The sequence below is a fragment of the Colias croceus genome, chromosome 24 (assembly GCF_905220415.1).
Source record: "Colias croceus chromosome 24, ilColCroc2.1".
Classification (NCBI taxonomy): Eukaryota; Metazoa; Arthropoda; class Insecta; order Lepidoptera; family Pieridae; genus Colias; species Colias croceus.
This window is the reverse complement of record NC_059560.1, coordinates 6674676-6691071: the sequence shown is the minus strand read 5'-3', so window position 1 is coordinate 6691071 and position 16396 is coordinate 6674676. Positions and strand designations below refer to the sequence as shown.

At 32.3% G+C, this 16396-nt stretch overlaps 1 protein-coding gene across 1 annotated transcript in view; it reads right to left on the bottom strand.

The window, feature by feature from the left end:
- Positions 1 to 16396, bottom strand: part of LOC123702679 (octopamine receptor beta-2R) — a 156272-nt gene that overhangs the window by 107266 nt on the left and 32610 nt on the right. Inside the window, exon 2 of the mRNA XM_045650456.1 lies at positions 6726 to 6778. The gene's annotated coding sequence lies outside the window, so the exon portion shown is untranslated. The remainder of the gene's footprint in view (positions 1 to 6725; positions 6779 to 16396) is intronic.

Below are 16396 nucleotides of genomic sequence, written 5' to 3'. Positions count from 1 at the left end.
CAATGAACTTGGAAAATTTTACAAGTTTCACAAAATCTGTATATATACAATCTACTAGCTGTCCCCCGCGGTTCTACCTGCATTGCTCCGCTCCTGTTGATCTTAGCGTGATGATATTTAGCCTTCTTCGATAAATGGTCTATCTAACACCGAAATAATTTTCCAAATCGGACCACTGTTCTTGAGATTAGTGCAATCAATCAAACAAAAATCTTTTCATTTTATATTAATATTAAGTATAGATTCAGGCAGTATGGGGTAGATCCATTTCAAATTTGTTTCACTTATCGATTTACTTGGGAAAAGATCGTAATTATTCTTCACTACATTTTTAGATATAGACTTGTGTCTTGGTCTCTACCGGGATTCAAACACAGAACCTGCTTTAACCACTCTACAATCGTGGTAAATTTGGCAAACGTCACATAATATTCAACTTATTAAAAAACATTGATTTCATCAAACTCATTATTTCTACAAGTAATAAAATTATTTATAAACAATAAGCATCTTATACCTCACCATTTTGTTTTCTTTCCATTGTCGAACCTTTAAAAATTTCCCTACCCATATAAAAATATATTTTATACAACATACAGAAATACTATCTAACACAAAAGGTGGCCAAAACCTACACGTAAACCCGCACGGAATTTCCAACTAAAAGCAAGGACAAAAAGCTCGGATAATATCGTCTAAAGCTTTGTCCGGAAAGCGTCTTCAATGCACTACAGTGTATGAACGTATGTTTTTAGATTCCACACTAAAATACTTTATCTAATCCTTTGAAAGTATGTGGATCTTGTAGCTTTTAAATTGTCGCTAAAATATTATGTTTTATGTTATTAAAATTTTAGAAAGTTTTAGGTTTAATTGTTGCTAAATTTAGAGTCTTAATTGAGTATATTATTTTATGATGCTTATTTACTTAGTATTTTTATTTATTTATTTATTTATTTATTTATTTATTTATTTATTTCTTTATTTCAGGCAACAAATGTAGTTACAGTTAAAGGTCTTAATATAACTTAAAAACTACGGCCCATATGAACTTAAAACTACTTAAATACTAAATTAATACACGCTATGCCTTCGGCGTGTGACGCGATTCCGGGGGGCCGGGTATCCGTCCGCGGAAGCGGCGAAACACAACTCCCTGCGGCCAAAACCCTTCGTCCATGTAGACGCTCAGCTTGGCGGTCGGTACTCTCACCACGAAGGAGTTGAAGCTCACTTTATGGCGAGACTCCAGCCGTTCCACTCGCAGACTCAAACCTGTCTTCGCATGCAAGTACTCGACAACATCTTCAGTCTTGGTACAGTTATAGTGCACACGAGACACGTAGAGCGGCGTCGTCGGCACCTCTGCGCGCATCCGCAGGTTTGGATCTTTCGTTGCGGTGCCGCACTTGTTCTGACGATTCAACTTCTTCTTCTTCTGGACTTTTGTGAAGCCATCCTCGTCAACGTCCTTCGTTTTTGAAGGTAAACTTTTCCGCACGGGTGCGTTTACTCCTTTTGATGATTTTGGGGTCGCAGTCATTTTTGAGGCTGCGGCGGCGTAGTCACATTGAGGAGCAGCTGGCAACGTGACATGCGATGTCTTCTCCGGGGGAGAGGTAACTCTATTTAGGTCTTCTATTTATGTTCTTATACAAAAGTTGCATAACACTAGGTACATAGTATAAAACAAAGTCGCTTTCTCTGTCCCTAGATGTCCTTTTGCATGCTATATATATCTTTAAAACTACGCAACGGGTTATGATTTTTTTTAATAGATAGTGATTCAAAAGGAAGGTTTTAGTATATAATTTCTTAGGTTTTAGACAAAGCGGGCCAAGCCGCGGGCGGAAAGCTAGTTATTAACATATCATGAAACAAACTGTTAAAACAACATAGGTCTTGCACTGTCAAATTTTAATTATCAGATATCGGGTGGAACCGCATGGCTCTACACATAATATTATTATAATCATAATCTATAATTGTTATCTACATTATTGCAGTAATTATAATTTGAATTTTAACAATAATCCCAATCAAATTTCATTCAAATCCTCATTCAGTATCAGTGTAATGCATTTACATCAAACGAACATAGAGCTAGAGTATTCTTCGTGATCTTTTAGTGTAAAAGATAACTCGTATTCAATGTTGTTTCCTATAGAATCGAAAGTATGCTCTACACCTGTTTACACTAAAATAATTTGACATAGTATTAGAATGAGCATTCGTTTGACGTAAATGCACTGTAAGAAACAAACAACTATTCTCACAATCTTTTACATTAGAATAAAATAATTATGATGACTCTAATTTCTCTCGCTACGCTCAACTTGTAGATTTAATATCAAATCGTGTCCCTTTGAGTCGGGTCCAACAGATAAAGAGATCATTCATTTGAGATGATATATCACAGAGTAGCTAGCGATAGAGAGTGTATTTTAATTTATTTAAGTATTTTAATGTAGTTGGTAGTGAACGAAAGTTATGCGCAAATTAAATATTGCATAAGTTTGTAAATGAATGTGTAATTAATATTTTGTAATGTATTAGTTATATGTTCTTCTTAATTACTGAATATTTGTTTGTTTGTTTGTTGTTTGCAGTGGCACAGGGACCCAAAGTGAGTGTTGGCCTCCGACAATAAGAGCCTCCATTACCATCCACCAAATCAAATATAAAACAAACAAACCGAACTAACTTAGATGTCAATAAATAATTAATAGAACGGCAATATCACAACAAAGTGTGTACACAAATAATAATGTCAAAGAAAAAGCTCTGTCCAGAAGATTATAAACTCAAATCCTTCAAAAAACACATGCAATAACATTTCAATCCATATAAATACTAATACGACGAAACACAATATCCATAAGTTATCAACTCGAATCCTAAATAAAACAAAAACATCAATTCATTTGGCTAAGTACTGTCACAAAGGATTTTAAAATCCCTGCAAATCTGAAAAGCAGTTCTAAGCCAAATGTATTACATGCAATCAATTATGTCTTTTCATAGTTTTATCTATTAATACGCTTTTGAAAGAGGTTAAATCTAGTATGATTATAAAAGCTGCCCCAGCAGACGATGTTCGGCCTTATTGCCCTTTATTTCGTGTTTTCTCTCCACAAGAACTTTCGATAATGTTAAAAAAAGTTGAATTGGTCGAGCCGTTCTCCAGTTTTACGCTTATTTGGGAATTCATTTTTGAAGTTAAACTTCTTAAGGTGCGTTAAGGGTAAAATTTCAAGGCTTCGTGGCAATACCGTCACGTAATGGAGTAATACGACGATTCTGCTATCTTTGAATCTTGTTCGATGCTCGAACACCATAGAAGTTTCACTTCTGACACGTGTGGTCAGCACACACGCTCTTTTTATACAATAATAGATACGCTAAGCAAAACGAAAGCTAGTTTATTATAAAATTGGTCTCATTCTATTATCACGCCGGTGAAGGTCGACTTAATTATGTTCGGATCTTCGATCTATACCTTAAAGAAGGCTCCTAATAGGGGCCATTTACCATGATGTCTTGAAGCAGTATTATTTCCAATGTGTGAGTGTGATGGTGCTAGACGACTTTATAGCGCTGTCTTTTTTCCACACTAGAAATACTGTTTTATTAAGGTTTTACTGCTATAGAAACCGACCGCTAGCCACACCTTCGTCCGTCGGAGTAGGGAGCGTGAGGTTTTTTCGTTACGGAATTTCTAGATTCGGTCCCCGCGCTCAAGGCCGCGCAAGCTATGCAATAGCTTAAAAATACCTTTATACATGTAAGCGTTCAGTCCAGGGCAAATTAAATTATCTCAAACCCTCGAGTTTGCTACAACTATGTGGAAATTATTCCGTTATACGCTTAACTTAACGACACATGAGAATTATTTTGTGACTTCCAGCTTCATGAGGATTAAATGGAGCATTATTAGACGAAGTTTGAACGCTTATGGTATAGTTTAAGGTCTGTTTGTGTTTAGTGGAAGGTATAAAAGGATGAATAAAATTGAAGTAAGTTTAGTAAAGTCTGGCTAATATCTCCCGTTTGAACATATCGTCGTTTCAGCTTATTCGATCTAATGAAAATAGGGCCTTGATAGTTCGGACATAGCCCTATTTAATTTTATAATATTATGTAAATTTATAAAGTTTTTTTTATTGGCATCAAAGACTTATCGTGAAACGTATCAAGGTTTGAATAGCTACGTTTAAAAAATAGCAAATCGTTTCTACAATTGAAATTCAACATTTTAGGTCTGAAGTGAAGAACATTATCACTAAATTTCAAATTAATCGCTAGTATACAAAACCCAACCAACAAGGAACTTGAAATAACTATCCGAAAACTATTTTCATTCCTACTGACCTCTGAAACTACTCTGCAATATATTGGCTTCCAATTTCACTCGGAAATGCCATTCACTTGTCGTAATACAGTTCTGATACGATTAATGGTTCCTTTTCGAATTATAGTTTGTATTGAACTTGTTAATCTTTGCTTTCTGTCTTTGTTGTAGGATAAGCTGTTGTATTACTGCTAATTAAGGTTTAATATAGTAGCATTGATGGCTCAGTGGTGAGACCTCTGACTTCAATAATAATACTTACTTAATAATATAATATTCGATAAGTCCGCGGTTCGAGACCAGGCGAACGCGCAGGAAATAAATTGATTTTTCAATTTATCTGCGCATGTTGTAACATCACCACTGCTCGAACGGTGCAGGAAAACATCGTGACGAAAATGGAGGAAACCGACATGTCGAAGAATCAAAATTTCGACGACATGTGTCATCCGCCAACCCGCACTTGGCCAGCGTGGTGGATTATGGCCTGTAGGCTGTACCCTCATAGGAGGCTCGTTTCCCAGCAGTGGGAACGTCTATGGGCTATGATAAAGTTTTAATATTGAATAGTTCTATTACCCCTGTGACAATTTTTTATTAAGCTTTGCTTAACGAACTTTGTTGTAGGACATTTAGTTTGAAGTTGTTAATAACCAATAGTAGCGTTTGAAGCGATACTATTGGTTATTAACAAACACATTCCTCGCTACAATATCGCACATTTATTGGTGGAAAAGCACCCTGAATATACAACTACAACAATTTAAGATCATCTCATCGTAAGGGCGACTACGTGAATAGCTTACCTTCTAACAATAACATATTTTCATGCAAATAAAAATATTATATTGTTACGAAAGTAGGTTTCTAGAATACTTGAGTTAGGCGACGTCCGTCAAGTACTCCCAAATGATAAACGTGACTGAATTTGTAAAGAAGGTCCAGGAATGTAATTGACATGAAAATATTTTATTCTCGCCAACATTATAGGCGAATATATTACACTCAGTCTAATATAAATTTTAGGAGCGAAGTTTTCTGAGGCAATATTGTTGATAATTTTGTAGGTTTTATCAAAATTCAGAAACGAAGCATTAAAATACAAATTCACGAAATCTTGACTTAGTTGCTAATCAGGTTTAATATAGCGCTTACAAAAACTCTAAAATAATAATATTAAAAATAATAAAATTTATTAATTTTTTATAACGATTTAAGTAAAAAAACTATTCGATCCATTAAAAAATATAAGAAGCTATCTTTACCAAGTACAGAGTTTATTTTTTTTTGCGGGCAAATCCGGGACAAGCGTCTAGTAAATACAATAATTATACATGCATGGTATTTGGCTCTAGATATTATTTGGTATCTTCTACGAAATAAAGAGAGTAAGAAATAAAACAATATGAATTGACGATAAATATCAGACTGTAAGTCGAATATCATTTATCATAATATGAAATGCAATTAGCAATGAATTTAATCTCCTGTTTCTAATCTCGATCCTTTGATAATTGGATATTCCTCTCATTTAATATATGTGCTATTATCATAATATGCGTAAAACAAATAAAAATATTGTTTCTTTAAAAAAACAACTTATGGACCTATTTTTACACATATTTTGAAATGACTTCCAAAAAAGAAGAGTTCTTTGGTCACCGATGTTGTTTGTATGTTCACTGATGGAATTGCCAGCTGTTGACCGTTTTCGAAATTCATGATTTTTCCGAAAGAGGTATTATTGTCGACGTATTCAAATATTCAGTATCTTTGCATCCTTGAATTCAAAACCAAACGAACCTGAACTGAAACTCTGAAAAGGCAATATTCATTAGACTATAGTTTATCAAAAAAATTTCACACAATTCTCTAAGGCAGATACATAATACTTAGTTAGTTTTATTTAACTATTTACTATTTTTACCAGATGTAAATTTAAATAACACTAATTAACTGTCTATCACATGTTTGTACATCTGTCTAATTTATTCCAAAGGTAATTGAAAAACAAATAAAACACTAACGTCGCTTTTAAAATTTCAATGTAATTATTATACAGGAGACGACAGTACAAAAATTGTGAGACAAAACGTAGTACTGTGGTACAAGGTGTGAACTGAGCGGGTTATGATAATTAATTACTTATTTGATAATTAATATAGTACATAATTAATTTTTAAAAGTAAAGGGAAAAGGTGTATTTCCAACTTAATGTATTACAAAAGTCCTTGAATACATCCTTATATAGAAAGAGTGTGTTAAGACTTTTTTGTCATATTTGACGACGGCTAAATATTAAATTGGCTCTTAATTTTGAGTAAAAAGATTCGATTATAATCTTTCGGAGGATAGAAAAAGTAGTATATTATACCTGTAGTGTATTATTGTTATGTTGAATGACGTCCTTTCTTAACAGCTTTTGTCCTGAAAGAAGAAAAAAAATTATTGTAGTAAATTAAAAAAAAATTCATACTTCTTAGTTCTAAAAATACTTCATACCTATAGTAATATATACTATAAAGGTCAGATCAGTACAATTTTTTCATATGTCTAAGCGATGCATTGTTCTACATAATATTATTAAACAAGTAAGTGGATACCTATATAATATGTAATATTGAATTTTAATTTAACAGGTAAGAAGCTTTTAAACGGGTAACATTATAACATTAGGTAAAACAAACACTTATTAATATCAATCATTTATTAATTGGCTCCACACACAGTCACACAGGCTGCTCGCCTCACGAAGCATTCTCGCCACGCAGAAAATCCACGCAGGAAATCTTTAGCGAGGTTATTCGTTCTGTGTGGTCTGGTGTCTGTCTATTTACGTTCTATACTCTATACTTTAGCTTATGAAGCTGGCTTGCTTAAGGAATCATAATTTTTATTATTATGTTTATTGTATGTATGTTCATTGCGTTTATTTTTATTATCGCTTTATCCCAAAACTTGGGGCAAGCATGAACACATTATTCACCATCATGCCTGTCACCGGCACACGAGTGACAACTGTGGACTGGCGTTTTGTTAAAAATTATTGTCAAGAGACCAGTCCGTCTGTCTGCTTTGTCATAGCTGTGGTGTCCATGCAGTTGGTCATTTTGGGACAACGGGAAATTTTTAATTACCTATTTTACTTTTTAATTTTAATTTTCTATTGTATTTACAGCAAACTAATTATTTAATTATTTATTATTATTTAATTATTACTAATTATTTATTAATTATTTCTTTGTGTTCACGAGATTGTGTATAATAGACACCCAATTTCGATGTAGTTTTCATTGGTAGACAGTAAATTTCGATGTTGTACAATGTGCATTTGTTAAAACTGCATTAGCCTATTAGCAAAGGAGTCTCTGAAATTATTAACTTATTATATTCAATATACTGCAACAAATTAATAGGTTAAAATTAATACGGGCATATTTCCGCAAATCGATGTCAAGTGCCTATTTACAGAGATTATTTCATTATGGTAAAGATTTAAAACTAATCCCGTAAGCTGCATCGATGATTAACAATTTAGTTAAACCAGCATATTTATACAGATTCTAGATCTATACCAACAGCTATGATCTTCCCACAATTCACATTCAATGGACTTGCAATGTAATTTTGTACTAAATGCGTTGAATGCAAAGTGACAATGCATTACATGACAAAGGGCTTCATACGGGTACAATACATCTGTTGGTAACAGATTATTACTATACTGACCGCTTGCCCCGGCTCTGCCTAGACTGACCGAAATATAATAACTGTTGAAATATAAAAAAACGACGTGTGGCACTCGGGGACTGCCGCGGTAAAGCTATTGCATGCTATGCCTTCAAGCCACACCTCCGCCCGTCAGAGTGGGGAGCGTGAGGTTTTTTCGTTACGGAATTTCTCGATTCGGTCCCCGCGCTCAAGGCCCGTGATAGAAGTTATGCAATAACTAACTCAATAAAAATAACACTAACTTATTCATTCAATAAATACATTAAGCAAAATTATGAAAACAAATTTTGCATTTATTTCGAGTACCCTACCAGTATAAAAAGAAACAAATTATAACCTTACAAGACAATAAAAACTGTATTAAAAAAAAACATAATACATATACCTAATACGGCTTCTTGTATAAATGTAGATTTGTGGGAAATATAATGTATCTTCAAAATCACATGTTTTGCCAAAAAACAACAAAAAATATCAATGACTACCAACTCTTAATGTTTCCTTTAAAAAAATTGTACAGTCATTAACTACGTATTTCCATAAAAACTTCAATCTTCAAACAAAGCGATACAAATGAAGTACTTAAAATAAAAGCTAAAACGGAAAGTGTTTTGAAGTAACTTCTTCATATTGAAGAATTTAATTTGTTAAAATCTCGTGACTATTTTTTTTAATTTATCTGAAAAACTGTACCTACATATCAGCTCTATATTTCCCTTTTCCCTTAGTCACGGTATAACGCGTGAATGGCTGGGACAATTTCGATAATTATTTTTTGTTGTATTCGTTATGCTTTATATTTGTTCAGTTTCAGTCACTTATTGGAAATTGTGTCAAAAACTCACGTATTATTTGAAAGTAAATTTCGCTGGGTCTAAAACCTAATAAATTATTAAAAACTTCCTCTTGAAAAACTTGGATTTCTTTTAGATTCTATAGATACACTATAGAATCTAAAAAAAAAAACAAATTCGTTGTGTAGATCTAAGCATACATACAGACAGACGCGGGAAGTGATTTTCCTTTATATACTATGTACTGATGAAAATGTCTACACACATAATATTATTATTACATTTAAAACCGCAAAAGGAGAACAGCAAAAGGAGCATGCCCATCAAAAGTATAAACACTTCCTCTATTAATTGTTTACGAGAAAATCGCATCAAAGCTTAACTTTTTGCAAACTTTCACCAACTCGAGTGTGTCGTAAAATGAAATAGGTTTGTCAGTTGGAATCAAGTTTGTGTCCCATGAGGGACATAACAAGGTTTGGCAGAAATAACTTTTTATCGTTTAGGCGTCGAATGTAGTGTGGTATCGAGATACCGAAGTCTATCTATATCTATATAAATAACCAGCGGTCCACCCCGGCTTCGCCCGTGGTACATATTTCGCAATAAAAGGTAGCCTATGTTCTTTCTCAGGGTCTAAAGATTGTCTGTGCCAAATTTCATCAAAATCGGTCCAGTAGTTTAAGAGCCTATTCATTACAATCAAACAAACAAACAAAGATTTCCTCTTTAAGAAAACCGTTTCGCGTTGTCACGGCATCACGAGTGATCGGCTAAACCGATTTCGATAATTCTTTTTTTATTATATTCCTTGAAGTACGTCGAGGATGGTTCTTATGTAGAGAAAACGTAAATATTTACCACGGGCGAAGCCGGGGCGGACCGCTAGTACTCTATATAATAGAAGAAATATTAAAATTGATTCAGAACGTCGTCTTATACGTTCACAATTTTTCAACAATTTTTCAATCCACGTTCAGATTTTTTTAAAACGAATTAAAAAAACTGTACATGGATTAATATTTACATTAATTTGAAATAGGACTCACTCTTTTATTGTTTTAAAATAATCTTAAATAGTAATTCCAGAAAATACGCTCTTATACTAACGTGTATAATATTATGATTATTAAGTCAAACATTAATATTATAATTATTACTTACTAAATTATACTTCTTCTAGAAGCACTTTTGATAATAATCTAAAATTGTTTAATTTATTCAAATTTTACAAATATAAATAGATTTCCATTTATTAACAAATACATCACCTAATAAAGGTTCTTTAATTTCTCAATCTTATTACTTTATATTTAAAAACTTTCAAAATATATAATGAGAAAATATAACCAAAAGTATGGAAACCCATCATAGTTATGCAGATTACTTAAATCGACTCATCCATATCGAAAGAAGTAAGCACTTGATTCTGGCATTGAAAATACCATAACAACTGTTCACACCAAATTACCTCCTATTGTGTATGACCAAGAGTCAAATTTGCGCGAACTAAAATCGGTTTTTATGACCCTATTGTTATAATGCCCATTTAGCATCGGTTTATGTAAATGTGAAATTGCTTGACGTTTGAAAATACGTGATGTTTAGGAGTTATTTAGTTCGCTTTGTATGTATGGATCGAGTTTATGACAGATGGTAGGTTGCTTGAGTTATTTCTTTGAGATAAACGAGTCGCAAACTGCATAGAAGGCATAAAATGCGAATAAAATACATATTTTAAAGTTACCGCAAAAATTATACAAAATGTGTGACGTCATTTATATTAATATTATATTAAATTTATATTTAACAAAATGTAACATTATTTAAGAAAGCTGCAATTATTGTGACTTACATTATTATTTATAAGTATGTATCTACAATAAGCTCTACAAAGATTAAACTTATACAAAATCATATTCATTTTACAATTCCAAATCAAACATCTTCTAAAACTAAATAACAGTTAATACGACATTATAACGATCTTCTTTATTATTTGCTCTCAATTTCATTCAGAATAAAATAACAAAAACAAATATAATATTCAAAGATTTGCACAATTTAAGTATCACAGTTAAAGTTCGAATGATCACAAACTTTTAAAGCCGCTGGGGAAAAGATTCTGCTGCGTCAACAAATTATATTTGGCCCATCGAAATAATATGGATAAAGTATCTTCTTGTTTTGTTTTATATGTAAAATTTGTAATATAGGCATTTTTAACCGACTTCAAAAAAAAAGGAGGAGGTTATCAATGTTTTTTTTTTATGTATGTACACCGATTACTCCGAGGTCTATGAACCGATTTACGTGATTCTTTTTTTGTTCGATGCGGGATGGTGTCGAATTGGTCCCATAAAAATTTTATTCGGATAGGCCCAGTAGTTTTTATTTTATGAGCATTTTTGTCTGTAGGTATTTGTAAATTTTTCAAGTGCAAGTTTGAAGTCGGTTGTTTTTAACGCAGTTATCACTTGTATTAATTGAGAATTTATTATAAAAATAATATTGATATAAAAATATATAAATGACTTGTAGGAGGCTACTTTTAAACGTCCTACTAATATTATATATGCGAAAGTTTGTGAGGATGGATGTATGTTTGTTACACTTTCACGCAAATACTACTGAACCGATTACAATGAAATTTAGCATACATATAGAAGTTAACTCGGATTAACACATAGGATAGGTTTTATCCCGGAAATCTCACGGAAACGGGAACTATGCGGGGTTTTTCTTTGAAAACGCGAGCGAAGGTGAGGGTAGAAAGCTAGTATAGAGAAAATATAGAGTTTAGGAGTAGAGATTTTTAAATTATGTACCTAATAAACAATCTTGACCTCTTCGGTTCAAAATCTAGATAATGTATAAATAACTAGCTACTTATTTCTATATTACTTATATAATTATAGTTTCTTGTATATATTGACGACGCGGTTGGCGCAGTGGTAAAGTAACTGCCTACTGAGCCGACGGTCCCGGGTTCGATCCCCGGTCAGGGCAAATATTTGTGTGATGAACTCAATTATTTGTTCTTGGGTCTGGGTGTTATTATCTATATATGTATTTATTAAATATTATATTTATCGTCGCCTAGTACCCACAACACAAGCCTTAATTGAGCTTACTGTGGGACTAGGTCGATTTGTGTAATAATGTCCTATAATATTTATTTATTATTTATTTATTTATTATATGTTTGTATTTATGCACTATCTACAATACCTTTTTACTGATTTATTTTTCCTATATCCCAAGGTTGCCTGGAAGAAATCGCTTTTAAGCGATAAGGCCGCCAAATTGTACATTTATTATAATATTATAAGTAATATCGTTTCTGTAAATTTTGTTTTTGTGTGCAATAAAGTGTTTTCTATTCTATTCTATTCTATTACTATAAAAAATTGAGTATCACATTGACTAACAATTACTAAAATAAACATTTATTATCGTTTTACAAAAAAGATTTTTATAAGAACATCACTCATTCCCACTCAAGAGATGTCACGATCATTAATTATATTCACACACAGCCAAATACGGGTTATTAAGCGAGTGACGGGAAATTTCTGATCGTATATCAACCAGAAATCCCTTGAAAATATCACACGAGAGAAGAAAAATTCCAATTTTATCGATGTGCGAAAATGCGTTGAGAATATCTAGTCAAGTCTTACTAATCTTATATATAAAAATGAGTCGCAAAATGTGTTGTTAAGCGCATAACTCGAGAACGGCTGAACCGATTTCGATAATTCTTTTTTTAATATATTTCTTGAAGTACGAGGATGGATCTTATGTAGAGAAAACGTAAACATGTACCACGGGCGAAGCCGGGGCGGACCGCTAGTATTATATTATTATTAGTAAGACTTGACTAGGAATTTCGAAAGTTTGTGAGGATGGATGTGTATGTTTGTTACTATTTCACGCAAATAATACTGAACCGATTACAATGAAATTTTGCACGCATATAGTAATAATTCAATTAAACATTTCGCTTTATATTTACATATTTAGTATCGCCAACCGTGTTTAAGCCATGGTGTTTTAAAGCAATATTATTTCCAGTGTGGAAAAAGGACATATTGGTAAAGCTATAGCATGCTATGCCTTGAAGCCACACCTCCGACCGTCGGAGTGGGGAGCGTGAGGTTTTTTCGTTACGGAATTAAATAATACTGCTATAAGACATCATGGGCAGGATCTTATTATTTAAGCAATTGTCTTACAAATGTACAGCCATATTGTTGTTTCAATTGTTTTAATTATACGATCTCTAATTGTTAGGTTTCTATGAATTTATGCGATTCTAGATTTCGAGTCGCTTGTAGATGCTATATGATTCCTGGAAGGTAGCCGCAGGATTCATTTTCTGTTTCATTGTTGTGTATTTCTAGTTTCAATTTTGTATATTATAATTATAGTGTTATTTGTAGTTTTCGATTTGTACAAAATTTAATTTTAAACACTATTATCTATCTGTCCTTTATCTCATGATTCGAGAAGTGGAAATTAACATAATTTATTTATCCAAAGACTAATTTACTTTTTTTCAAGTTAACGAAAAGAAACTGCAATTATAGCCAGCCATAAGACGACAAAATAAATAGTCAAAAACATGTTCATTGTTCATTGTAGCTTCTAAAATAAATGATACTTCTAATCATCAAGGTGACCTTGGTGACTAATCTCAGTTGAGATTAACCAATTGAAGATGACAGTATAAAATTACACACAGTAAGTACAGTCAACAAGCATGATTGCAAAGTGCATTCTATTCCATCACTATCAAAGTCGAATAGAATAAAGGGATCATTAAAAATATATTCAACGTTTAACCTTTTAAACTAAATTTATATAAGTATTGTTTAAACTAGCTATGCCCCGCTATTTTACCCGCATTTTTCCGCTCCTGCTGGCCAAAACGTGATGATATAATAGCCTATAGAATTCCCCGATAAATGGGCTATCTAACACCGAAAAATGTTTTTCAAATCGGACCAGCTTCCTGATATTAGCTCGTTCAAACAAACAAACTCTTCAGCTTTATAACATTAGTATAGATGTGATTAACAGATTTTACAATCCTTGGTTAAAATTAATTGGAAAACATCAGTTTCAAAAAGGTGTTATTATTCAAAAAGGTCTTTTGACAGTTTTCAGGAAGGTATAATTTTTATATGACTGACTGTGGTTTTAACCAAGGATTAAAAACCTTAGTATATTTATAGAAATCTGCCATATATCTATTTTTATATAAGAAGGCACGTGTATCTCTTGGCATAAAACCCACAAAAATATCGTACCTAATATTCTTTTAGAAACTTATGCTTATTTCTCAATTAAATAAAGTTCATGAATAAAGGTGATGATTATCTCAGGTCCTTCTTTTTCTTTTGTTTGGGATAAAAAATATACTTCGAATATTTTCCTAGGACATAGAAGTATATTGTTATGGGATAATATTATGTTTTACAAAATACACTTTTAAACGTATTATCTTGTATTTTACGCTCAATACATTTACAAATAAAATTATTTTTAACGGATTTTAAACGCGATTTATTCTGTATAACTGACGTTTTGAACATTTTAAATTATAATGAATAAACGCGTTTAAAAACCGTCAAAAAGTCTTTAATTTCTATATTTTTCGTCTAACAACCGTGCGTCACTGAAATATACCAACAAAGTTTAGTGGTTGGTTTATTTCAATTACTTCAATTAAACTTCGAACAAGGCTAATTGTTAGGTTTCAACATTGACACTGGATTCCTGATAGTTTAGTTCATTTAGAATCGCTGAATGAACTGTTTACAATATGGATTACACACAAGTTAATAGAGAAATATTTATTTTCATTTATCTGAGTTAATTTATATGAATTTGCGATGATCATCAGTAGCTGTATGTTTTAAAATATCAATGAATCTAGATAATTTTAAGCAATTTGCAAGCAGTATTAACAAATATAAATAATTAATTTATAAAATTAAAAAAAATTAAGATGAAAACTGTATGAAAATCTTTTTTGAAGCTTAAGAAGACAGCATCTAAGGATAGAGGAATGATAGCATTAAGAAGGTAGCAAATAACATGGCACTATGTTCATATTATTATACAAGATTACTTTTATAATGTACCTTTACAAGAACCTAAAATTAACCATTTGTTAGACTAAAAGCCTAACGCCCATGCTAATGAGGCAACGCAAACCAACACACTAAACTAATATGTACATATTATTATACATGGAAAATATTATGTACAAACATGTGAAACTATCATCCTATCTTTGTAACTAATATTATAAACTATTTTTGAATCTTGACTAGAGTTTTTCTCAGTAAAAACTGCTTTCCGAACCGGTGGTAAGTTTTTATTTTTATATATAAATTTAGATATCACCATCCATACTAATATTATAAATGCGAAAGTAACTCTGTCTGTCTGTCCGTTACTCAATCACGCCTAAACTACTGAACCAATTTTCATGAAATTTGGTATGGAGATATTTTGATACCCGTGAAAGTTCATAGGCTACTTTTTATCCCGGGAAAATGACGCAATCCCGGAAATCCCACGGGAACGGGAACTATGCGTGTTTTTCTTTGACTGCGCGGGCGAAGTACAATATAAGATTGCAGTTCGTAGAAATTTAGATTGATTCGTTGATAGTCAATTTCTATTAATGCTGATTATGTTATCAGGCAAATAAAAGCATTTATCAGGCACGAACCTCTTTTATTGTATACGATATCTATATTTAATACTAGCGGTCCGCCCCGGCTTCGCCCGTGGACCGTGGTACCTACCTACATGTTTAAACTATCCTATCTCTCAAGTTGGATGATCGAACTGCACATGGTGTGCGAATTTTATTATAATCGGTTAAGTGGTTTAGGAGTCCATTTAGGACAAACATTGTGACACGAGATTTATATATATATTAAAAGATAATATTATTTTAATATAGGTACTTGAAACAAAAAGATAATATGCGAAAAGTATATTTCATTAATATCTAAACAATGTAGGTGCATTTATTTTCGTTTTAATTTTATAAAATAAAATCCAGTTGACTTGATCTTAAAGCAGATTATGATTATATACAAAATGTTCACCTTCTTGTACATTTAAAATATTTTATGAATTAACGTTTAGAGGATGGTTAGATGGACATTTTCTCTACAATACCATAGAATAGAGTTCCAATATATTTTCGGGTACAACGCAAGTGAAACCGCAGTATTAACTAGTAATTATATAAAACTTTGCATTGTCAAAGAGAAACTATGAGTCAGGCATATTGTAACCGCTCCCAAAGCCATTGTTAGTTTTATCAACATTGTAACTTCAAGCACTGAATGTTGGTTGAACATGCAATTTGTATAAAACTTTGTAGCAAGTATGTAATAGTTAGATGGTTACCCTGGCTCTGCTTGTGTTGAATCGGGATAAAAACAAACTATCACTACATAGTATAAAAAAGTCACTTCCCGGTGTCTGC